The sequence below is a fragment of the Mustelus asterias genome, chromosome 16, assembly GCF_964213995.1.
Source record: "Mustelus asterias chromosome 16, sMusAst1.hap1.1, whole genome shotgun sequence".
NCBI lineage: Eukaryota > Metazoa > Chordata > Chondrichthyes > Carcharhiniformes > Triakidae > Mustelus > Mustelus asterias.
Window position 1 is genome coordinate 54,030,207 of NC_135816.1, and position 26,734 is coordinate 54,056,940.

A 26,734-nucleotide genomic window follows, 5' to 3' on the forward strand; every position below is an offset into this window, starting at 1 on the left:
GGGCAAGGCAGTGTTGCCGGCGAGACCAGAAGATCCTGCTGTCGTGAACAGCTGGAGAATTCAGCTAATATACATATGGCACCCATTTTTCTTCCCTGTGTAGTAACTTGCACATGTCTGTATTGAATTTTATTTGTCACTAATTTTCTGATGTTATCTAAGCGATGTATGGTTCTGGCAATGGAAATGTTTTTTTTCTCCCAGTTTAGAATCAATTGTGGATTGGACCAGTTTGCATTATGTTTCTGAATCCAAGTCATCAAGGCAAAACCTATTATCAATCCCCCTTCCTGTTACACAAATATGCTCATGCATAGACTGGCTGTCCCTCTGTATCAGACGATTTGACATAAAACAAAATTGACCAAAAATACTAAGATAAGCTTCTTTAGTAATTGCGGATTTAGGATTTAGCTCCATAAAATGATGAGTTGGCCACAGTCTACCATCATTATATTCCAGATGAACTTTGGTCATTTCTACATTCTAATAATAGTTTAGAACACAGATTTCTACTGATTGTCAGAAGTTGATTGAAATTGAGTCACTTAAGATTTTAGATTTATTTCTTTTGGTCAGTTTTTTTTAACCTGAAAATTAAAACTGCACAACAGCACTTCATAATGTGTATTTTCTAATCTATAGCATAGCAGTTTTTCTAAACACTGTTAAATATCCCTCTTTACCTTAGTAAATGCATCATTCTGTTGGTATTTTGTGTTTGACTATTTTGCTTGCTAACTCATTTGGTCTTATATTAGGAGCATATTATATTAGACAAAGATGTGTGGGTTAGATAGATTAGCCATGCTAAATTGCCCCTTAGTGTCAGGGGATTAGCAAGGTAAATATGTGGGGTTACGGGGATTGGGCCTGGGTGGGATTGTTGTTGGTGCAGACTCGATGGGCTGAATGGCCTCCTTTTGCACTGTGGGGATTTTATGATTCTATGATTCTAAGTGATGGTGTGTATATTATTGACATTATTCAGTCATTATAATGATTCATACCTGTGATTAGTTGCTCCTTTGAAATGACTCATTCTATATGGTGAATAATAGTTTGGTGTGGGATTCAGGCAGGCAGCTGGGGAGGGGTTGCTGGTTGATACTAAAATCCCACCTGACATGGCAGCATGAGACAATTTAAACTCCCAGGTTTAACCTGCATGTTGCCAATCAGCTTCCCACCAAAACATGTGGAAAACAGCAGTTGACTTGTGGGTGAGGATGAAAGTACAAGTGGCAGGAGGCTGACAGCTGGCACTAAAGGAAAGCTTGCCGGTAGGATATTGGGTTGGAATTTCAGGAAGGTCTCGTGGGAGGGAAGGCCAGGATAGATGAAGTCTAAACTTTCATTGTGGTGCACTCCTCCTCCTTCTGGCCCCCTACAGTGCAGAAGGAGGACATTCGGCCCAACAACTCAGCTCCGACAACAATCCCACCCAGGCCCTATCTCCTTAACCCCATGTATTTACCCTGCTAGTCCCCCTGACAATAAGGGACAACTTAGCATGGCCAATCAACCTAATCCACACATCTTTGGAAACCCACCCATCAAAGAAAAGCAAATAAAAACCCTACTTGAAATGGCCTCTGCTGAATACCAGATCCTATTCCTGCAGCTTCACATCATAGAAACCCTACAGTGCAGAAAGAGGCCATTCGGCCCATCGAGTCTGCACTGACCACAATCCCACCCAGACCCTACTCCCATATCCCTACATATTTTACCCACTAATCCCTCTAACCTACGCATCTCAGGACACTAAGGGGCAATTTTAACATGGCCAATCAACCTAACCCGCACATCTTTGGATAAGCCATCAAAGTTCATCTGGAATATAATGGTGGTTGACTCTGGCCAATTCATAATTTTACAGAGCTAAATCCTATCCTGCTTAAGACAGAATTAAATCCCAAGATAATGTCAAATACAATCGACACATCTAACAGAGGATGCTTATATTGAGAGGCAGGGCCTATTGATGTCTATTTAGAAGAGGAGGTTAAAAATGAAAACATTGTGAATAAGGTAGGATGCCGGAGGTTAAAATTACCGGCCAATTTTAAATACCCAATTGTCTGCTTGCTTTAGAACTAAATTGCCAAAAAAAAGCAATTAAACTAATGATTTAGAGTAGAAGCATTAGACTTAAAGTAGTTGTGACAACAATGCAATTTTCTTGCCCGTTAGAAATAATAATAAATGTCTCACGACTCCAGTGCTAATAGCTATGACAGTAATTATCTTATCATAGACTTGCTCTTTTAAATCTTTTCTAGCCAAGCAGAAAGAAATCTGGCCTATCCCGTTCTCTTCAGAGCTTCCAATCAAACTCCTCCGGGTACGACATATAATTTCAAATTTACTTTTTGCTGAACTTCATTGGCTCCATAAAGAGCGCAACACACGACCACATACTTTGACCAATGACAACCTAAAATGGCATTTCAGGGTCATAGAATATTTTATGGCCGGAATTTTATCAGCCATGGGAATTGGAGTGGGTGAGGGGTGGACCACGGGCGAGATGTAAAACCTTGCCCCTACAGTCTGAAACCATGGGGGCGACGGGTGTAGGGGGGGGTTCACAATGTAATGATTTTTTGGCTGAACAACTTTACCTATCGTTCAAACATGTATGTTAGTATCAGATGAACTATTGTTTTCACAATAGTTAGGGGAGGCGATGGTCCAATGGTATTATCGGTAGTCCATTAATCCAGAAAGTCAGCTAATGTTCTGGGGTCTCGTTACCCATTCCAACAATCGACATGAAACCATTGTCTATTATTGGAAAAACCAATCTGGTTCACTCATGTCCTTTAAGGAAGGAAATCTGCTGTTCTTACCTGGTCTGGCCTCCATGTGACTCCAGAGTGGTTGATTCTCAACTGCCCCCTGAACAAGAGCAACTAGGCATGGACAATAAATGCTGGTTGGCCAGCGATGCCCATGTCCCAGGAATGAATAAAAAAACAATAATATTCCTTCTAGGTCTTGGGGCAGTTGTAAATTCAGTTCAAAATAATTTATTTTTATATTCTAAACTTCTGAATTACCATATTTTCTGCTTCAAGCTGTTAGTCTGAAATCTATTTTGATAAAATGGGCAGAATGTTTGTGGTAATAACATGGAGTTTTTCCTATCCAGGGAGTTTGATTTCTGAAGAGAAGTCGGTCAGAGGTGACCTGTAGTAAAAGGACCATTTCTGTTATTTGTGATGCGTGTATATTTAAACCATGTAATCCATTTTAATGGATATTGTACTTTTATTCTTTCATGAAGAGTAGCATCGACTGCACGACAGTGAAGGCTGGGGACTAAATATATCAAGTTATAGGGTCTATAGAAGGAAAAGGAGTGGGATTTTCCAGCTCTTCCTGCTGGCAGGATCATCTGGTGTGTTCAGTGGCAGTAGGGTGGGTTCACCACGCAAAACACCATAGACATTGGCAGGACCAAGAGATTCCATAGCCAATGGTGAGCCACCTTGGGAAGAGAGGTTGGGGGGGTGGGGGGGCGGGGCGGGGGGGGGGGGGGGTGTGGGGGATGCGGGGGTGCTGGAAAATCCTACCTGAGGGAAATGGTAAAGGAGGGAAGAGTAACTTCAGTAATTAAGGATTAAATAACTTTAATGGTAAGAGAAGATATAATGATGCGTAAGCAGGCAGACGGGACTTTATGGGTAGAATTAAGAAACGGAAACGTATTTAAAGCTGCAGTAAAAATTGTACATAGGCTTTCCCTAAGCAGCTGTGAAGTGAGATATTCTATAAATGCAGGGATTAGACAAGTGTACGGTAAAAGCAGTGGTTTTAATGGGGATTTTGGCTTTTATATAGATTGGGTAGGCATGTCAGAAAGGCAGTGATTTTTTTCATAGGGCCCAGCAATGTTTTTCTGCAGCAATCTGTCCTTGAACCAACAAAGGGACAGGTCATATTAGATTTAATAATGAGCAATGAACCAGGCTTAGTTAACAGCTTATGATGTGTGAACATATATCTAACCGTCTCCACAATATAGCTGAGTACAATGTAATGTACAAAGGGAAAAAAATGGGAAACAGTGATGAAGATTCCAGATTTAGGGAAGGCTGACTTCCATTCGGTGAGATCAGACCGGGCAGAAATGCTAACAGATAAAATGACAGAAGATCAGTAGGAGGTGTTTGAAACAGTATTTAGTGTGATATAGAACCAAGTTATACCCCTAAGAGGCAAGAGCTCTACGTGCCAACAACGAGAGCTATGGGGAACTAAAGAGACAACATAAAATCAAAAGAAAAATCAAGCAAATATGCAAAAGATGGCACAGATCTTGGCAAATGGAAAAGATGCAAAGAACAGCAAAGGGTGGTAAAACAGATACTAAGAGCTATGAAAACTGGGGTAAGATAAAAGACTTATAAGGAATATCAAGATCAACACGGAACAAAAGGAGAGCGATCAGAAAATGTGTTTGCCTCAAGACAGATCAACATGATATTGTTATTGAAAATATAGAAATGGAAGACATGCTGAATAGTTACTTTGTATCAGTATTTACAATAGAGGTCAGCATACCGACATCCCAAGGAAACCAATATTGAATCAGGGACAGGATTAATTACATTTAATGTCAGCAAAATAACAGTAATAAAGAAACTAATGGAACTAATGGAACATCCCCTGGACCAGGTGGTTTCTATCATAGAGTTTGAAAGGAACTGTTGAGAACATTGCAGGTATCCTAACTATAATCTTCCAAAGTTCTCTCATTTTGGGAACCATTTCTTTGAATTGGAATATTGTGGATGCCTCTTTGCTATTGAAGAAATGCGAGGGAGGGAGGTCAGGGAATTGAACAATTAGCTCCAACATCTGAACAAAAGGGCTCTTCTTCTTATTTGTTTAGCTGTTCCTACCTTCCTCTAACTAAGCACAGATTCAACTTCCCTTCTAAAGTTTGTACATAGTTCTCTTATCCTTTTGTCCTAGAGGGTCCACTGCCTCTTGAGCCTATTGTCAATCTTAAGTGGTCAATTACTGGCCTGTTAAGTGCCTCATTCTGCCTCTACTACTATTTTACCTGCACCAGGAACAGGCCCACACCAAGTGGGTAGCTGGGCAGCTTTTATTGGGCAAGCTGGTGTCGGGCAAGGGGGGACTTCCTTTGGGGGTCTGCTCTATCTATCAGAGGCACCTCTCCCCCACAAGAACTATTCAAACCTCGCCCCTCTCCCTCTGCCCTCTCAAGCCTAGTTTCCAACCTTCCTCAGACAATCACTGCGGCCTGCCACACAGGCTCTGAAGATACCCTTCATTTAATCCAGCTTGTCTTTGGGACTATCTGTAGTTCCAGCAGTGGCCACCACGTGAATCTGGGACTGTCGAGATTACAGAGTTATCGGCTAAGTTGACAGCTCTCTTAGGTGGGCCTGGGACTCCGTAGACCATTAAATGGCTGTGAGGCAGCCAGTATCAGCCGGGACGCATTCCACATCAACTCTTCAGGTGGTGGGGTGGGAAACCCACCATCTGAAAAATCCTGCCCTTAGAGAAAGAGAGAATGGTAATGAGGGAGAGAGGTTTATGGAAAGATTTTCAGCACTTAAAATCTGGGCAACTGATGACATGACTACCAATGCTGGTGTAATCAGAATTTACCGAGGTCAAAATGAGAGGAATGCAGAAATTTTGGAAGGTTGTCAGCTTGAAAAATGTTACAGAGGTTGGGAGAAGTGAGGTCATGGAGGGATCTGAATATAAGGACAATAGCATAAACATCATGACGTTGCAAGAAAGCATTTGTCCTATAATTGTCAGTTTTGCTGAACATTGGTAGTCTGACTTCTGTATCAGATGATCACGGGGTAAAAAGTACATCCAGGCTGACACTTCAGCGAAGTGCTGAGGAAATGTTGCACTGTTGGAAGCGCTGCCTTTCATATGCAATGTTAAATCAAGGCTATTTCTTGTCTGTTTTGCTGAAGGCAAAAGATTTCATGCGCAGCTCAAAAAAAGAACAGAGGAGATCTCCTGGCCTTCTGGCCAATGTTCGTCTCCCAAACAATCACTTGTGTGGCACGGGTGGCACAGTGGTTAGCAATGCTGCCTCACAGCACCAGGGACCTAGGTTCGATTCCCGGCTTGGGTCACTGTCTGTGTGGAGTCTGCATATTCTCCTCGTGTCTGCATGGGTTTCTTCCGGGTGCTCCGGTTTCCTCCCACAGGCCGAAAGGTGTGCTGGTTAGATGCATTGTCCATGCTAAATTCTCCCTCAGTGTACCTGAACAGGCGCCGGTATGTGGCGAATAGAGGATTTTCACAGCAACTTTACTGCAGTGTTAATGTAAGCCTACTTGAGACACTAATAAATAAACTTTAAAACATTATTGCTGTTCATGAGACCTTGCAGTATCCAATGGGAATTGAAAAATTAATTTGTCTGTGCAGCATTTTAATTTAGGACATTCCCCATATTTTTAAAAATTCATTTCTGGGATATGGGCATCGCTGGCTGGGCCAGCATTGTCCATTCCTAATCACCCTTGTTCTTTTTCCTTAACCAGTTTTTGGTATTGATATTTCTGGGTTTGGAGCAACTTTTTGGGCAAAAAGGAAACCAGATTAGCTGGTAGTGAGAATAAGAGTAATTTAATGGGAATTTCAATGAAATGTTAAGTGTAATTATTTTGCAAAATCCTACGCTGTTATACTCTGTGCGATGGGTATTGAATCGACAATGGAGACAAGCAGTGTTGTTTTCAAATTCTTTGAATTAATTGGTCTTTTCTAACGAGATGAGAATGGGTAATCCGGGAAGAATACATGCCTGAGCCTGTTTTAATCAGATCAGTAAAAGCTATTTCAACTCTGGACAAGCTGCATGCAGCCTCATTCCTCAGATGGAAAATTTCTGCCTGTTATTAGCAGTAATTGCTCTTTGTTCTTCATGTCAGGGGAGGAGGTGGTGGAAGAGATGTTCATTTCTGTGTCGCCACTTTCTTCCTTTCTTTAGGCTGCTTTTCTGGATCTTGTGTCTTCCATCTGTGATAAGAGCAAGTACTTCTGGTTAGCCGCATTCTCAAATTGCTCTTGGGCGTCTGATGGGATCTTGTTTTGAATTGGAATAAAGTCATACGTTTCACTGCTTGAAGCTCAATTTCACTAGGAATTTGTGCTTGAGTTATTTGACATTTAAATAATGCAGCATGAATTAAGCAGTGAATTTTCGATGGGAGAAACTTTTGGTGTGATTCCATTTTAAATTAGATGATGCTTCCAATAAAGTGGTTTTGAATAAGCAATGTTGACTGTAGACATGCGCTGGATAGGAACTTATTCAAATATATTGTCAATTAAACTCATTGCGTTTAGTGGGTTTGATTTTCAATGTAGATCTGAGCAATTTCTAAATGGTTAAGAGCTTAACGTTTAAAAGTCATTTGCTTTTGCTCAGTAGTGGCATCCTCGCCTTTGAGTCAGAAGGTCAAGCTTTGTTCCAGACACTTGAGACCAAATACTACCCTAAAGGAATGTTGCACTGTGGATGTGATGACTTTTGGATTTTAAATTGAGGCCCTGTCTCCCCTTTCAGGTGAATGCAATGTATTCCATGACTTCAATGGACAGGAAAATTTGGCAGGGTGTAAAACCAATGACTAGCCAGCTGCTGCCAATTTCTTAACTGCTGGGAGCAGTTAAATTCAATGCCCAGATGTAAGCTTAGATGGTTATAGAGAGGGGATCAATGGTGGATGAAGAAAATTGCTTGCAAGTCATATTTAAAGTGATAGATACAATTAAAATGCATTGTCAACAATCAAAGACAACAATGCAAGAAGTGGGGAAGTCTTAAAAAAGACCTCAACTGGTTAGCACCTTTGTTAAAGCTGAGTGAGTGAATGAGAAGTGACTGGGATTAAACAAGAGGAACTGGAACCCTGCATGCAACCATTAGTCTGGAGACAAGTGATGGAGGGGCCCATCACCTGACACCATCCTCTCCCCTCCCGTTCCCAGTCTCATGACAACCAAAGTTGTGGTGATATTTGCCAAGTTGATTGCTCTCTGTGCCACTTCACAGTACTAGCCCCAAAGGTCAGCATTGCATCAAGCCTGCAAGGTGATGGATTCACGGTTGAGCTCGCTGACAGAATATGTGAAAGAATTTACAAAATTATCCACTAAAATTATTAAATTATTTATTTGATTTCTTTTGTCAATGTTTTTGTGTTTTTTGGAAAAGATTAAGAGGGTTGAAGTAAGTAAAAGTTCTGTTTTTGGTACTAAAAAGGTAAAGTCACCATAGTTCTGGATGACCAAAGGCTCTCCCCTTTGAGGGGAAGGGTGGACTGGTGGTGATTTAACCTGAGGATCACCACACCTTAGGTGAGGGGTAAGGTTGAGAAGACAGGGCCTTCATGAATAACCTAATACTATTAGTAACCTAATACTATCGTGGCTCTATCAGACTGACATATTTTGGGGTTTGATGAACAGCAGATTTTTAAATAACATATTTCTGAATGGGTGTTTTTTCTTCAGTATCTCAACACTCTCCATTATTCTTATTTTATGTCTCATTGTCTCTGTACATAGTGCATACTTGGCGTGTGGACAGGAAGGAGCATGGTGGTCATTAAAGGGCTATGGAGGGCATGAATAAGGCCTTTTGAACTAACCTTCAATAAGGTTCCTAAAACCAGAGTCTGCTTCACAATTCATGGTCGGCCATGAGTCATGGAGAAGCAAGCCTGACTCTGCATAAATTGCAGGGTCAATGAGATGCTTACCCTTGTAATGGAGCCGGCCAGTTAGGTGGTTTGTTCAGTTCTGGTCAAATTTGCTGGTACCGGGCATGGGGGGTTGAGAATCCCAGAGTTGGCCCAGCCTTGTGAAAACCCAGCCCTTGATATTTGTTTAGTGTGGGTGAGGTCTTCTTCAGATGAAATGATGTTTAAACCTGTATTAATGCTCGTAGAAACCTCTGATTGTTTGTGCTGACCCAGCCGATTTCACCTATTTTGCACTGACAATGCTGGTGCAAACTCCTGGAAACTTTACCCCAGATACTGTGACAGCAGCCAAATTACATGAATCATGCGACGTTCCAAATTAACAATCTGTTTCGGGGAGATAGCAGGCTGAATGGATGGCTTCTGGAGAAATCTGGCTATTTTCTTCAATCCTGTCTAATATCACCCATTGTCATGACAACCAATTGAGCTGAGGAACGTTGCAATGAATCCCAGGCCAAAAACCAAACTACTTGGTGGGCAGTATTTTGAAATTTTATATCGCAATGCAATTGCCAGGATCAAGGCAATGACCTTGCTGTGCACCTCAAAGCAAGTGTTTAGAGAAGAAATAAAGTGCTGTATGCCCCATAATGTGAAAACCAAAAGGTCTCAGTAAGCAAGAAACAACGAACAGCAGATTTCAATGGATCTGCAATATGATAAAGAACTCAAATACCGACTGACTGCTCACATCAGCCATACAAGTGTCAGTAAATCATTGGCTGAGCCCCAACACAGTCAGTGTTGTACATTATGAGGATAATATCGATTGTTGCATTTGTCTTTTGCAGTTCTGATACTGCCTTAAAACCTGTCGGAAAACGCTGGTCATTCTTTGAAGCTGATGCTATCTGCAATTTTTTCAGAAATCAAAGACAATGATCCCGTGCAATGGCAGTGATTTTATCATCTAATTGCTTATAAGAGACAAGCCATCAGCCTGTCTGTGAGGCTTGCTCATGAAATCATACATCGTAACTATATTGTGTGGCAGCATTACATAATATTTGCAGTGCAAAAATGTCAAACAGCATGCAGACAACGACAAGGCCAAAAAAAGGGAAGCTTATGCCAGATGTTGAAAGTTCAATAGTGCAGAAAGCCTGAAGGAGTATAGAAATTATAATAGAAATTAGAATGGCAAAGAGAGGGCATAAAAAATATTGGCAAATAAAATGGAAGAAAACCCAAACACATTTTATGAATATGTAAAGAGCAAACGGATAATTAAGGAAAGAGTAGGACCAATTACAGATCTGTCTTGCTGCAATTATACAGGGTCTTGGTGAGGCCACACCAGCTTTGGACTCCTTATCTGAGGAAGGATGTTCTTGCACTAGAGGGAGCGCAGAGAAGGTTTATCAGACTGATTCCTGAGATGGCGCGACTGACGTACGAGGAGACATTGAGTCGGTTAGGATTGTATTCTCTGGAATTCAGAAGAATGAGGGGCGATGTCATAGAGACTTATGAAATTCTAAGAGGAGACAGAGTATGTGCAAGAAGGATGTTCCTGATGGTGTGGGTGTCCAGAACCAGGGACATAAGGTCCCATTTAGGACAGAGATAAGGAGAAATGTCTTCACTCAGAGAGTGGTCAGCCTGTGGAATTCACCACCACAGAAAGTAGCTGAGGCCAAAACATATGTTTTCAAGAAGCAGTTGGATATAGCACTTGGGGCAAAGGGGATCAAAGAATATGGGGGGAAGACGGGATCAGGCTATTGAGTTGGATGATCAGCCATGATCATAATGAATGGCGGAGCAGGCTCGAAGGGCCAAATGGCCTTCTCCTGCTCCTATTTTCTATGCTTCTATAAAGATACTTTATATGTTGAGGCAAAAAGTTTGCATTGAATACTTTACATCTGTCTTCACAAAAGAGAGGGAGGATGAAATACTATAATTGAGGAGGAGGGCGTGAAATATTGGATGGAATAAGCATTGGGTGGATTTTTTGGTCCCGCTCGCCATGGGAACTGTCACAGGCAGGACAGAAGATTTGATGGACCAGCAAAGGTCTGTTGATTTTGGCGGGAATTTCCAACCTCTTGGTGGGCTGAACCTGAAAATGTAACCAGCAATTAGAAAGGAAATATTACAGTGTTTAGCATCTTTGAAATGAGTTAAATCACCAGGTTTAGATGAAATGTACCAAACACTGCTAAGAGAAACAAAGGAGGAAATAATGGAGGCTCTGGCCATCATTTTCCTATCCTCTCTGGCCGCAGGAGTGGTGCCAGAGGATTCCAACGTTGTACTGACATTTAAAAAGGTGAAAGGATGGGCCGTCATTCACCTTAACTTCAGTGGTGGACAAAACATTGAAAACATTTCTGAGGGTTATTTAGAAAGGCAAGATCTAATCGGGAGCAATCAATATGGATTCTGAGACTTAACTGCCTCCAGCACAAAACCAGCGACCTTCCACCACCTTCTGATCTTCTCAGGATGTCTCTGAGTTCAAACTGTCAGGGACTTGCAAACAGCAACACCTTCCCAGCCTTTTCTCTGACTTTAGAACGCTCAGATAAATTGAAATCAGGGAACCTTTTTAAGCTGCAAACATCTCAATGATGGTGTAGCCTTTCAGGGTTCACTGAATGCTTGGAAACCAATTTGGCTCTAACTCCCAATATAAAATATCTCTCTGAAGTGTGCTTCTCTGCAAGCAGTGTAGACACCAGCACTGTGGTTATGTGCCTGCATTAGCTGCCAATGCAAACGGCAAGATGGCACAAAATCTCACAAGCTTCGGATTACAAGATTCTCAGGCGATCCCCCCTCCCCCCACCCCCCGCCCCCACCCAACCCCTTTGCTGGTGATGTAACGGAGTTCCCATCCAGAAGGTCGGGAACCTAACTTCAATAAATTTTAAAATAATTAGTGTGTTTCTCCAGCCTAATGTCCCCCCACATTTGGAATTCCCTCCTCACCGATGTGACATCACATTAGTGAAGTTTACAACTGCTTTTCTCAAATGGGAACCAGTCGAAGGGAACTTGCCAGGGGTGGACAGGTAAGTGTAGACCCTGGAGGCAGAGGGACATGCCCAGGGCAGTACCCTGACATTGCACCTTGGCACTACTGCCTGGAACCCTGGCACTGCCCCTTTGGCACCCTGACACTGCCCCCCTGACATCCTGACATTGCCCCCGGGCACCCTGACACTGGCCCCTGGTCTGTCCTCTGGCACTCTTGTGTGCATTGGGGGATTCCCTTTGTGTGAGTCTGTGTGGGGAGGGGTTTTCCCCATGTCCATGGGTTGGGTCCCCCATGTCCGTGGGGCAGGGTAGTCCTGCATGTCTGTGGAGCAATGGTCCACATATCCGTGGGGGAGGTGGTCTCAGATGTCTGTGGGATGGGATCTCCTGTGTCTGTGGGGTGGGGGTCTCCATTTGTGGGCCGGTTCCCTGTGTTTTATTTCGGAAGGGGCCCTGTTCTCAGGATTCCTGGCTGCCAGCTTCCTTTGACCCTGCCCCCAGGGCCATGCCTCCAGATTTTTCTTCTGTACCGAGTGCTGGAACATCTGATGAGAAAAGTTGACTGTACAGACTGTGAGCTGCATGCCAATTTTCTCGCCTCAGCCAGCACACTGTGCAGAGAGTGGAAAACTTCATCTATGTGCTTATTTTATTCTGTATTTTAACTTCCAGTCGCAGAGTCACCAGGTCACATGACTTTTTCTTATTATCCAAGAAAATTACAATTGATCCCTTTACAATTGATAAACACTTAAAAATCCTTTCAAACATTTTTAAAGCAGTGTCGATTCCCTAGATATTTCATAGAACTTAAAACATTTCCTTACTGTTACTGAATTGTAGAATAGAATCATAGAATCCCTATAGTGCAGAAGGAGGCTATTTGGCCCATCGAGCCTGCACCAAACACAATCCCACCCAGACCCTATCCCTCTAACCCTACATATTTACCCTGCCAATCTCCCTGACACTAACGGCAATTTAGCGTGGCCAATCAAATGGACCTGCACATCTTTGGACTGTGGGAGGAAACCGGAGCACCCAGAGGAAACCCACACAGACATGGGGAGAACGTGCAAACTTCACGCAGTCACTCGAGGCCAGAATTCAACCTGGGTTCCTGGCGCTGTGAGGCAGCTGTGCTAACCACTTTGTGCCACCATGGTGCCCTTTCAGGTCAAAGGTCATCATATAGGATGATTCCAATGGATGTGTCAGATGGCGAAGAAAGTGACAAATGAAATTCTATGTGGTTAAGTATGAGATTTTGGCTGGAATTTTCTGGCTGTTCACGCCCTGTTGCCGCTGCAAGTGAAGAAGGGAATTTGGTGCTCAGCCAAATCTCTGTTCACTGCAGCAGGACCAGAGAATCCCTCCGCCTTGAACGGCTGGAAAATTCCGGCCTATGTATTTGGGGAAGGCAATAATGACAAGGGTGGACACAATAAATGATAGGATCCTGTGAGGTTTAAGGAACACATGGAGCCTGAGTGCATATCCATAGATCCCTGAAGGTAACAGGACAGACAGATAATGGGTGAGATCTTACCGACTCACCAGGCCGGGCTGGCGAATTGGTAAGATAGGGCAAGAGGTGAAAAATTGGGTTTCAGCCCAATTTCTCACCTCCTGCGATCGTTCTGGCCTTGGGAATGGTGTGAGGCTGATTTACATAATAATGACAAGCTTAGCATGTCATTATCGGGCCCGGGATGCAATCATCCGGGCTCACTTACCTTAGTCCTCTCGCCGGCAGAGGTTCTCGCCGGCAAAGATCACAGTCCCCACCAAGTACCTGATATGATGGCCTCACGTGGGACTGGAGGCCATTGAAGCCCCTGGGTGGTCAGGGCAGTAAGAAGTTTAACAACACCAGGTTAAAGTCCAACAGGTTTATTTGGTAGCAAAAGCCACACAAGGTCAGGGCAGTGCCAGCCTGGCACCCTGGCACTGTCCACTGGGCACCAGTCAGTGCCAAGGGTGGTGGGGTATAATGGGGGTGGGGCATGAGGTTGTGGGGCCTAATTGGGGCAGGACCTGAGGGGCAGGGCTATGATGGGGGGAAGTGGCTGAGTAGCTCCATAGGGGACTGGGAAGAGGTGTGCAATTGATTGGCCAGGTGGGCGATCAGCTGGGGCCACGATCGGGGGGGTGGGGGGGGGGGGGGGCAAAGTTCGGGGCCGCAATTGGGTGGGGCAATATTTGTGGGAGGGGGATTACAGATTTCCCAGTGTACTGTGTACACAGTGTACACATTATGCTGGGAGATTGGGGTGCTGCGCAATGGCGCCTCTGGAGCTCAGCAACCGGCCTCACATATGGGCTGAGACTCCATCTCCCCTAATGGCGAGATTCACATTTTGGCCTCTGCATTGCACAGAGTGCCATAAATTACAATTACCATCATTTAAAAAATGGACAAGAAAACCTCTGGCTTTCTCGCCTGTTTTACACTTAGCATTCTTTTGAGAGATGTGTTTAAGAAGACAAATGGAATACTTTCATTTATTAACTAAGGCAAAGAATATTAGAACAAGGAGATTATGCTAAAACTGTATAACATGCTAGTTACGCTGCAGCTAGAATGCTTCATACAGTTCTGGTCACTGCATTACAGGAAGGATGTGATTGCACTAGAGAGGATAGACAGGAAGTTTCTGCGGATGTCGCCAGGACTGGGGAATTCTGGTTATGAGGAAAGATTGGATTGGCTGGAGTTCTTTTCTTTGGAATAGGGGAAGCTGAGGGAAGATTTAATTGAAGAATGTCAAATTATGGAGGGCTTAGGCAGAGTGGCAAGGGCGGACCTATTTCCCTTAGCAGAGGGTCAAGAATCAGGAAATGTGCAGTTAATGTACTCGGTAGGATGATCAGAGAGGAGTTGAGAAATTTTTCGCCCAGAGGCTGATAGGAGTCTGGAACTCACTGCCTGAAAATTTTAAAATTCGCTTACCAGTGTGTTGCAGAGGTGAAGGACGAGGATTGAAGTAACTCAAAAACACTTGAAGAAAGCACCTTGCTGTTCAAGGTGATAAAGTTCATCTATCAGCAATTGGTACAGATGGAAGACTTCATGGGCTTGTGTGCATTCCAGCTGTTGGTCATTCAAATTCACAGTAAGTGCTCTGCTTTATATGCTGCAAGTTCCTACAGTTTTTTGGCCGATTCAGTCACAATTGCAGAACCTAAAACTTTATCTGATCTCCTTTTGAGATAAACACCTCACTCATTTTCTTTTTAACCACATTAGTCACTTGGGGCGATAGCATCAAGGCTCTTCAAGCCCTGCAATTTGGACAAAATATGATCACGTACCGTTCAGAGTCCAACCTCCTACGCAATGAATTACCTTGGCAGCTTTGTTGATGCCCTTGGATTTATTCCGCACCTCCATGATGATTCTCCTGATTTTAGAGATGAGACGCTGTGCCACTTCCTCCTACGCATGAAGTCAGCAGGCCCATAGTTGTGTAACTCAGGGACCTGAATATCTGCTGCTGGTGAGCCAGCTCTTCATCAGTAAGCACAGGTACAGAGCAGCAATAAAACGCATGAGTAACAACCATAACCTGTCCTGTTCTTTTGTTCCCCATACAGCTAATTCAGCAGCCACAGGCACTTTTATCACAATTATTTTTATTGTTGAAATGTTTAATCGCTGCCAAACAGCCCCCATGCTAATTGGTGTTTTTTTTTATTACTGACTTGAGTAGCATGGCATTAGTTTCCATGGAGGACACAAGCCACATCCAGAACAGAGATGTCGGTTCCAGATTTCAAACACATTCAAACAAATAGACTGACTGGGCACTTTTTGTTTTCCATCCTTCTGATCGTCTGAACAAGAAACAAACCATGTACCGATTTCTAACAATAACCATTGAATTAAAGGCAAAATTGTTTCTCTTCACCCGGGCCGTATCTCATTAAGGGAATTAACATCCTACCATGATTTCTTTCTCTTATTTCAATATTTGCTTAACTTCTCGTAGGAAAGAGCAAACAACAGTGGAGAATGAACCAAATAGCTTTTGACAGCCATTTGTATATCTGGGAGTATGCATAAAGTAGCAGACTCCTTCTTGATGCTAATGTAATTATCTGTGTTCAGTCCTCCTTGAACTATCTGTAACCCTACAACTTGTCTTTGGTAATCCTAGTTCATGGTTCTGCCTTTCTAAAGGTTATCTGTTTCCATCAAACCTAAAAGCTTTGTTATTAAAATTTAAAGTGGTAGAATTATTCTCAGTGGATGGTGCAAAAAGAGTGATATCCAACTGACTGCTCATTAGATGCAGCATCTGGTATTTAAGTCCATTGCAGGCAGTAGAGTTAAATACTAAGTAACATGTCTTCATTGGATAGGCCATTTTGCCACCACTCTTGACAAATTTCTACCTTGCATTGTTTAATATCAAAGACAATTGACTACAACAATAACAACACCAACTTGCATTTATATTGGATCTTTAAAGGAGGAAAATGCCCCAAGTTGCTTACAGGAGTGTTGCCAAACAAAATTTGTCAACAATCCACATAAAGCATGATTAAGTCAAAGTTTAAGAAGCAACTTAAAGGAAGCGAGAAGGCAAAAGGGGTAGAGAGACCTGGGAAGGACATTCCAGAGTTTAGAACCTAAACAGATGACGGCATGGTCACCAATGATGGAGCAATTAACATCAAGGTTATCTGAGATGGCAGAATTGGAGAAGTGCAGATAACTTGCTGGTTTTTAGGGCTGGTAAATTCTGACCCTGCCCATTGTGGGACCATTGCGGGTAGGAACAGAAATTTTGGTGAGCCAGCCATTGGCAGCACAGTGGCACAATGGTTAGCATTGCTGCCTCACTGCACCAAGGGCCCAGGTTCGATTCCCGGCTTGGGTCGCTGTCTGTGCGGAGTCTGCATGTTCCCCCTGTATCTGTGTGGGTTTCTTTCGGGCGCTCCGGTTTCCTCCCACAGTCCGAAAGAGGTGCTGGTTAGGTGCATTGGCCATGTTAAATTCTCCCTCAGTCTGGACAGGCACCGGAGTGTGGCGACTAATGGATTTTCACATTAACTTTATTGCAGTGTTAATGTAAGCCTACTTGTGACTAATAAATAAATAATCTTTAAGCTTTAAAACATTGAAGCTCCAATGGCAATGGAAACCCCAGCCATGGGTGGGGCTGGAAAATCCTATGGTTGATGAAGGGAGGGTAACACTATGGAGCGATTTAGAAAAAATTTAGAAAAAGGCCAAAATTGACGGTTTAAGTAGTTACCGAAGTTTATTGTGCTTTAACCCAGGCTGGATAAGTTAAATATCAAACTTAGGAAAAACCATTCCATTTTCCTTGTATTCCATTATGCATTTGCATTTTTAAATTTTCTCCCTTTGTATCCTGAAAGCAATAACAATCAAATTCCAATTCCACTTTGTCTTAACCCTTGGATAGCTCAGCATTAACTTCTACCCTCTTCCACATTATTTCATTACAGCTTGGAAAGAGATGGAGAAAGACTTGCGATCCTGATGAAAGATACTCTTTATTGACCAATGTACGCTGGGAGAAATGTGCTGGGCATTCCAACACTTCTCTGAAGTTACATCACATTGGCAATATAATTATACAGTTTCGTCCTTGCTGATGAAAATCCTATCCATTGAGCTGTCTGAGACCTTGTTGATAAGAGCTATGCTTCTGTGAGTGCATTGTTATAAAGAATGTGGTTCACTTTACTTGACTATTTCCCATGATGCCTTAGAATTCTGTGCCATTAGCCATAATGCATGCCTTTAATAACACACTTTCAGAAATACATGTTTAAATTCTCTAACTGTGATTATATGTATTTCTATGTCAACAGTACCTCTGTAAAATATATGTATAAGGCAGTCTGTGATTCTTGTCCTAAGTTAATCCACTCTGTTTTAAAAGTCTTTATTAGTGTTTTAGTCCCAGGGTATTTTGAATCCCACTAATAAATGGGACAGCAGGTCAAAGTGAGTTCCAGACTATATTGTTCTCCTTGATTCGAAGGCATCAGCTGAAATGTACCTGAATCAAATGATCCTGATGAGACCTTCAAGTCCTATGATTGCCCCGGATACCTCCCTGAACAGCCTGGGCACCTCTCTGTCCTGCATTTCCTTCCTGTTCTTCCACATCCTGCTCTTCCTCTTCCTCCAGTGAGCAGTGTCATTCCAAAGTCTCACCTTCTTCAAGGCTCACAGTTCTCTGGAGGGTCATGTACTGAGAGTACAGCAGATGACCACAATGTTCAAGATGCTTGCAGAAGCGTACTGCAGGGCACCACCTAACTGGTTCAGGCACCAGGTATAATCTACAGGACGCGATGACCTGCTTGTGATCAGGTGCATCAGTTGTAGCACTGCTATGGCTCTAACTTGTGGATACATAAACGGGTGCATAGCCATTTTTTCATGGGATAGCCATCATCCTCTGGAATCCATCCATGAAGTTTGTGTGCAATGAAAAACTGCAGCAGCCTGGACTGCTGGAGAATGGAGGAGTCATGGCAACTGCCAGAAAAGTGAGTGCACAGATGCAAGAACATCTGATGAAGAGTCATAGTAGCCTAATCAGTAAAAATCAGGTCATGAAAGACAGAGGGGTGCCAGAACAGTAATGTGAGGACTAGCAGTTTTTCTAATGGGATAGATCTAGACTTTGTGTGATGGTTAAAATTGGCGATAGCAAATTGACGATGGAAATGAAAATAAAAATCGAGAGTGATGTAAAAGGATCAGCCAACTTAAGATTTTGCAATTGAATATATTTTGAAAGGGTCACAAAGATCTTCCATGCTGCGATAGTTTTGTAAGCACTTGTGAAATCTGGGACAAAAATAAGGACAGGATGATTGGTAAATGAATCATAATATGGTGATACACTGCTGTTTATCATTCAAAAATTTAATGAACAAACTTAAGCGGCACTAAGGGTGACGCTAAGAAAAGATACGGCTGTGCCTTGCTGTTGATATGAATTTAGTAAATTTTAATAAAAAGGCCAGAGAGGCTCTGTGTGGGCAAAGATAAAAAAGATTTTGAATGTGATGTCTGAAGTAAAATTAATCTGAAAGCAATATAGGCCTAGAGACATGGATGTCAAATGTTATACCAAAGATAGATTGGCAACAGTCAAGCACTGACTCAAAAATTCCAGGGATTTTGACAGAGCAAAGCCCTGGGCATCTCCTTATTCTGGAGTGAGTGGACTTAGTGTGACAGTGGTTGGGTTGCCGGATACAACTTTTAAAGAATAAACGCTATTGAAGTCAACTCTGAAACCAACCTTTATTTTTAGATTTGTACCAGGACAAGCATCCTTTCCCAAGTCAAAATGTTCTGAGATCAGGTCCTACTCCAGAACCTAAGCCCATAATTCAGGGTGGCACATCAGTACAGTACTGAAGAAATGCTGGATTGTTGCCCTTCGGATAAATCTACATGTTCAGGTGGACACTAATGTTCCTATTGCTGTACTCTGGGGAAAAACAAGGACTTTTCATTATGTCAGGTGGATAAACAAAATATTTTTATTTATTTCTTTGTAATATCTTGCTGACATAAAATGGCTATCACACTGTTGACACATCAATGGTTACTGCTCTTAATGAATTATTCTTGAACCACTTTGTTTCTGTGATAAGGCATTCTAGGAATTCAAAGGCAGGATTTTCCTCCCTCTCTGTGGCACATTTCGCGGTGGTGGGAAGTGGAGCGCCGCTCGCTGGCGGCAGGCTCTTATGGTTCCGTCATTGTCAATGGGGTTTCCCTTTTGAACGCATCCCTCGCAATTAGGAAACCTATGGTGGGGTATACCATCGGCAGGACTGTAAGATTCTGCCGGCGTAAAGGGCAGCAAGATTTTGGCGCAAGCCTTTTATTTAATAGATAATTTTTCTATAATGTTAGTTTAGTAATACCAATTGGTCACTATGGGCCCTATTTTACCATTGCCTTGCACCCGTTTTCGGGCGCGAAAACGTGGCAAAGTCAGGTGAGAGGCCATTATCACGACCTGCACCCGCATCCGCGCAGATTGCCACTTTACCGAAACCCGGGAATGGCGGTGATTCGATTCGCGCCTAAAACGGGCGCAACGACGATTTAAATGCATCTGCATGCATTTAAATTGAATTAATGAACTGCCCGCCCAACTTTATCAGCATTTCCCCCTTTACCACCGTGTTTGCCAATCCGGAACTGCGCCGTAATGGACCTGCTAAATAAAAGTCTGAAACGGATGCTCCAGCTTCTGAAGGGCGTGTTCAGTGTTTCCAACGGCTCTCTGACTCAGATCAGTGGTGGGGGAGAGGAGGGAGGCAGGTCAGATCATTCTCTGGTTGGGGGGGGAGGAGGGGAGTGAGGCCAGATCGTTGTCTGGTTGGGGGGGGGGGGGGGGGGGGGGCGGGGGGAGGAGGAGGAGGTGGGTCAGATGTATCTCGGTGGGGGAAGCAGATGGATCTCTGGTGGTGGGGGGGGGCAGATGGATCTCTGGTGGGGGGGCAGATGGATCTCTGGTGGGGGGGGCAGATGGATCTCTGGTGGTGGGGGGCAGATGGATCTCTGGTGGTGGGGGGGGCAGATGGATCTCTGGTGGGGGGGGCAGATGGATCTCTGGTGGGGGGGCAGATGGATCTCTGGTGGGGGGGGCAGTGGGGTCCGCTGCCACTCTGTGGACGATCGGTAGGGAGGGGAGGGGGGCAGGGGTGGCGATCGGTCTGGGTAGTGGGGGGGGGGTGGATAAGGGGGACAGTGATGTGTGGGTAGTGGGGGGGTGGATAAGGGGGATAGTGATGTGTGTGGGTAGTGGGGGGGGGTGGATAAGGGGGACAGTGATGCGTGTGGGTAGTGGGGGGGTGGATAAGGGGGACAGTGATGTGTGTGGGTAGTGGGGGTGTGAATAAGGGGGACAGTGATGTGTGTGGGTAGTGGGGGTGTGGATAAGGGGGACAGTGATGTGTGTGGGTAGAGGGATGGGTTGATAAGGGGGACAGTGATGTGTGTGGGTAGTGGGGTGGGTTGATAAGGGGGACAGTGATGTGTGTGGGTAGTGGGGTGGGTTGATAAGGGGGACAGTGATGTGTGTGGGTAGTGGGGGGGTGGATAAGGGGGACACTGATGTGTGTGTGCACACCCTCACTCCCGCTTGTCGTTCCCGGGCCGCTTTCTCCGCTTTCTGTGGCCTGGGAACGATCTGACACCGGCGCGCTTTTTCAAATTTTTTTCAAACTGCGCATGCGCAGTTCAGAGCTCCGATCGTTTCAGCCGCACTAAGCTCGGCCCACAGTGCGAATACCACCCTTAGGGATCATATGCTGGCCATGCCAAGAGCATAAATTTCCACCCGAGGTCAACGGGCCTTTAACAGTTCCTTGAAATTTTCCCTCTCGCCTGCAATGATTCCCGCTGCGTTCAGGTCTGGAAAATCTACCCCTTAGTCTTTTAAATTTACAAATAATAATTCATATAACTATTGAAAGCCATTTGTATTAATTATTTCCTCGGAACTGCCCAATCCTAATGTCAGTAAATTATTTAATTTTAATTTTAGTTTCACCCAGCAAGCTGCTTCAGTCAGAGACCTTTAGTTGTTGACTGAGATAGACAGATTTTGCTTCGAGATTTCCAAGAGAAATTATGGTAAATGACATCTAAATAAGGGTACTGCTAATATTTCACCATTACGCAGTTAGCAGCTAACGACAGCACTTTCCTGAGAGAAGTAGGTTATATAAATCTGATGTTATTTTCATGAAATACATTTTAAAAAGAGGTTTACTTGGAGGTTTATGAATCAGTGTTGAGTGAATGAAGAAAGATGGAACTTGTTCATTTCTGGCACCTTCCATAATCTCTGGACATCCCAAGGTTGGCTTTACAGCCAATGAAGTACTTTTGAAGTTGTCACTCTTGCAATCTAGAAAATGAGACAGCCAATATTGCATTCGGCAAAAAGGGCAAACAGCACCTTCTGAAAAGGCAACATTTCTTCAGTAACACAATCACATTAGTCCTAAAACCAAGTAAAAGCATATAATGGATTATAACATTCCCATTTACCACGTTTTCGGAAATGACAGAGAAGGAAAAAGAGGTGGTGGCATGGCAGTATTGATTAAGAATTATATTACTAAATAAAAAGGTTTTACTAAATGTTATTTTCAATTCTTTCACAGGATGTGCGCATCACTGGCCAGGCTAATATTTATTGCCCATTCCTAATTACTCTTGGGAAGGTGGTGGTGAGCCGTCACCTTGAACTGCTGCAGTTCATTTGATGTAGGTACACCCACAATGCTGTAATGACTAGGGTAAAGGACTAAGTCCATTTAGTATAAGTAAAGGAGCAGAGGGGGAGCTGTTACATTGATGGGAGTTAATATTTATAGATCGGAAAACAACAGGAATGATATAAAAGAGCAAATTTGTTGACAAATTTTGGAACTATGAAACAAAAATAGCATAGTATCCTAATATAGATGGTGAAAAACATATTGCCAAAGGTAGGGAAGGAGAGAAATTTCTGAGCCGGACTTCACATTCCACTGCTGCTGCCATCGAGAATGGAGAATTTGGCACTGAGCCAAATCTCCATTCACTGAGGCAGGACAGGAGAATCCCAGCTGAGGGTAAGGTTGGAGAATCCGGCCCCTGATATATGTATAGTCAAACTTTCTCAATGGAGAGATCTTCAGTCCAGCAATGAAGGAAGAGGTGTTGGATGTGGTTCTGGGAAATTAAGTAGGGCAAGTGGAGGTCATTCAGGTGACAGCAATAAAATGGCATGAGACAGGACTGTCTCCTCTTCTCTTTGTACCGAGCTGATAATCGATAATCGTTGCTGGTAAGATACGGACAACAGCACACATGGGGTAGGATGTCCCATGAGATAGTTTGATCTGAGTGCAAGATTTTGTTCTTTTTTTTCTTGTTTGCCGCTGCTTGTCCTCATTGTTGGGATATTGTGATTCAAAGCGTGATGCAGCTTGATGGATGAGTTGTCACCAGTTTGAACAATTGATAGCATGTTCTTCCCAGTTATTCATGTTAGTGCTGTCATACTCCAAGGTGGTCTTCAGTATATCTTCGAAGCATTGTCTTTGTTTTCCCTGGACCGCTGGGCATTTGAGAATTGTGAAAACAGGACCAGTAGGCAGACATTATTTTGGCCATATAGACAATGTTGCAGTTGAGTTTGCAGCAATTTTGCCTGAAAATCTAAAGAGTTGTTTTCAAGATGGACACTAACATTTGTTCGATTGTCCTCCCATTGAGATTGTAGTGAAGGCATTGCTGATGAAATTTCTCTCATATTTTTATGTGTTGCTGATACACGGTTTAGATCTTATTGCAGTAGAGGAATGTGGTGATGACAACTGCCTCTGTACACGGACATTGGTTGACTTGCGGAAGTCCTTCTTGTCAAAAGTTCAGTACATACTTTGGAGAAGGCCAAGTTGATTTAAATGGATCTGCGGGAATCTTTCATTACCCTGGGCAGGGATAGGAGGCAGAAACAAAAAAAAGGTAATTCCAATTCATGGTGCGATACCCCATAACCTTTTCAAATCTATAAAAATAAATCTTTCACATATCTGTTTGTGATATTCAAATATCCCAAACGCTGCACACCAGGATATCCTTAACTACCTCTTGATCCTGAGTGAAGGTTTTCTTTCTTGCAATAATAACATCCCGTTACTACCAGCAACCATTGAGCAATTTGCTGATATAAATTGCATTTTGAGTGAGAAAATTGTTTGTCACCTTTTTAACAACATAGCAATGACAGGGGAAATTGATCTGTAAATTAATTCATAGGACGTCACCTTCAGTGTCCCACAATAGGTACTTCCAAAAGCACACAATACACCAATAACCCCCAGAGATATAGAATATGGCATGTTAGCATTCATATGCATCATATGGCAACAGACTACTGCACAGAATTCAAAACATGGGCTCTCTTCATAGAATAAAGCTTAGTTCCATATCTATATGTTACACTCCTCCAGGTAAGGGTAATTGTACAACCTGAGTGTGTGACTAGGAAGGGGCAGTTCCTAGGCTCAGATTCAACAAAGTTTGCTGATCACTGTCCTTATGCTTTAAATAATCTTGGTAAACAACACAGCACAGGGACCTACTAAAACAAATGAATGGGCGGCATGGTGGTACAGTGGTTAGCACTGCTGCCTCACAGCGCCAGGAACCTGGGTTCGATTCCCGACTTGGATCACTGTCTGTGTGGAGTCTGCACATTCTCCCCATGTCTGTGTGGGTTTCCTCCCAAAGTCCAAAGATGTGTGGGTTAGATGGATTGGCCATGCTAAATTGCTCCTTACTGTCAGGGGGACGATCCAGGGGTAAATGCATGGAGTTATGGGGATAGGGCCTGGGTGGGATTATGGTCAGTGCAGACTAGATGGGCTGAATGGCCACCTTCTGCACTGTGGGATTCTATGAATAAATGATAAACACATTTGTATGAGAAACCACAATTTCAGGAACATTTTTTGTTGCTTTGAATATATTGATCAGCCAGAAATTAACTTTCCTGAATCGCATTTATTACCTTGATCTCTAATAAATATTCCTGTGTCCTAACAATTTACTAGAGTTATTTAGGGAAAACAGCCATCTAAATTCATAACGTGAGGAAATCTTGGCAGTTTTGCATACATCCAGATTTGCATTTTACTGCATCTGTTGATATATGAAATGCATGATGACTAATGCCAGAAGCTTGGAATTATGTGGCGAGCAACTCACCTCCTGACTCCCCAAAGCTGTTACCCATCTGCAGTGCGCAAGTCAGTAGTGTGACAGAATACACTCTAATTGTAGCTACAAAAACAGTGAAGAGCTAGATACCATCCAGGACAGTGCTGGACTGAAATGCCAGTCAAGATCTGGAGGGGTGGTTTGAATCCATGACCTTTTGACTCAGAGACAATACCACTACCACTGAGCCAAGACTGACACTTGGAACGCAGCTTGAGATAATAGGTTGGATTCTCTGACTTCACCCGCCGCTGGGATTCTCCGATCCCGCTGCAGTGAACGGAGATTTGGCTGAGCACCAAATTCTCTGTTCTCGCTGGCAGTGGTTTAGGGGCGTGAGTGACCAGAGAATTCTGGCTGATATCTCCAATATTGTGCTCCCAACACATGGGAAGCAAGAGCAGGAATATGCTGACTGGTTCGAGGCTAACATCACTATGATGGAATCTTTCATTGAAGCCAAGCAGCTATTAATTACAAGGGAGATACAAGCAAGGAAGGCTCTGAATGCAATAAGAGCGATTGAAAGTAAAGTCCAACAGACTGCTAGTCAGTGCACACCAATGCTTACCAGTTACAACTGTGCCAGAATATCCAGATGTCTTTTAACACAGGAAATGCTAGGGGCATGTACAAAGGAAGCAAAAAGGCAACTGCAATGAACAGTTAGAGAGATAGGTGGGACACTGTTTTGAGTTCTAATTCAGATAAAACTCTGGATACCATAGGAAGCCTACCTGTTATGACAGAACTGGATATCGAACCTACAGGGGAGGAAATTAGTAAAGCTTGTGACTCAGTTGCCATGGGCAAAGCTCCAAATGCTGATGCTGTACCACCTGAACTCATCAAGCACTCCCAAATGGAGCCTCCCAGAGAGCCTGCCCAGGCAGTGCCATCCTGGCAGTGCCAGGTTGGCAGTGCAAGGTGCAGCGTCAGGAGGCAGTGTCAGGGCATTGCCAGGGCATGTACTTATCTGCCACCCCCAAGGGGTTATACTTACCTTTGCGCCTTTGGTGAGTCCCCTCGGCTATTTCATGTTTTGCAGTAGCTGTTGCAAGCCTCACCGATGTGACGTCACACTGGCGAGGGGGGAAATCTTTATTTGGGGGAACCTATGATGGGGAAGCCCACTAATTCATTGAAATGCATTTGAATGACGTTCCCACCCTTTCTGGGCAGGAATCTTGTTACATCACCAGCAAGGGGTGTGGAAAATCAGAAAACGAAATCTCGCCAGTGAGAATATTGTTTCCGACCCTCAGTATTTTGGGCTCACCATTTACGCTCAAAATCTCCCCCAATCTTTTGTTCATTTTTTGCACGGCCAAATGATGAAAATACAATATTGCAGATGCTGGAAATCAGAAATAAAAACAAAAAGTGCTGGAAGAACTCAGCAGGTCTCACAGCATCAGTAGGGAGAAAAACAGAATTAGAACAAAATTCTCCCCCAAACATTCTAAGTGCCGAATTTGTGTAAAAATTGGATTAAATCCTGCTGCTTTTTTCAGCGGGACTTTCAAAGTGAATCTCCCATACTCTGCGCATCACAGAGAGCCCTAGCTTGAATCACACTGAAAAGCTGGGGGAGGGGCCTATTCCCACTGGAGAGACTGGCAGCACAGCGCTGAGTGGGCCAACTGCGCATGTGCCAATCTGTCAGCGCAGAGATCGGCGCATGCACAGTAGCCCGTATTGCCAGTCTCCCAATTGCTGGCTCGCTTGATCGCTGGCCAGCCCCGTGACCCTGCATCACTGGCCATGTAACGCCCCCCGACCCCCCCCTCCGCATCCCCCCACCCACCACCCCCCTGACCCCCCCCCCCCCCCCCCCCAATCGCTACCCTCCCGGATGTGTCCGGGAGCAGCGCAGCGGGCTGGGAGAATCGCCCCCTTAATGTTTCAAGTCCAATATGACTAATTTAATTGGCTTATTGAAAAATATTAGGGTCTCCTTCTTAAAAAATTACATTGGAATGGATTCAATTAAAAAAGATTAATGAAAAAGATAAAATATCACACTGGTCTTATGATGCACCAGTTGTGATATTTTCCACTGCCATGTTCACATTCCAGTTCATACCTTCTACAGCAGTTTTCACTCAATCATAGAAATTACAATAAAAAGCTCATTTGGCCCCTTTGCTGTGCTTTC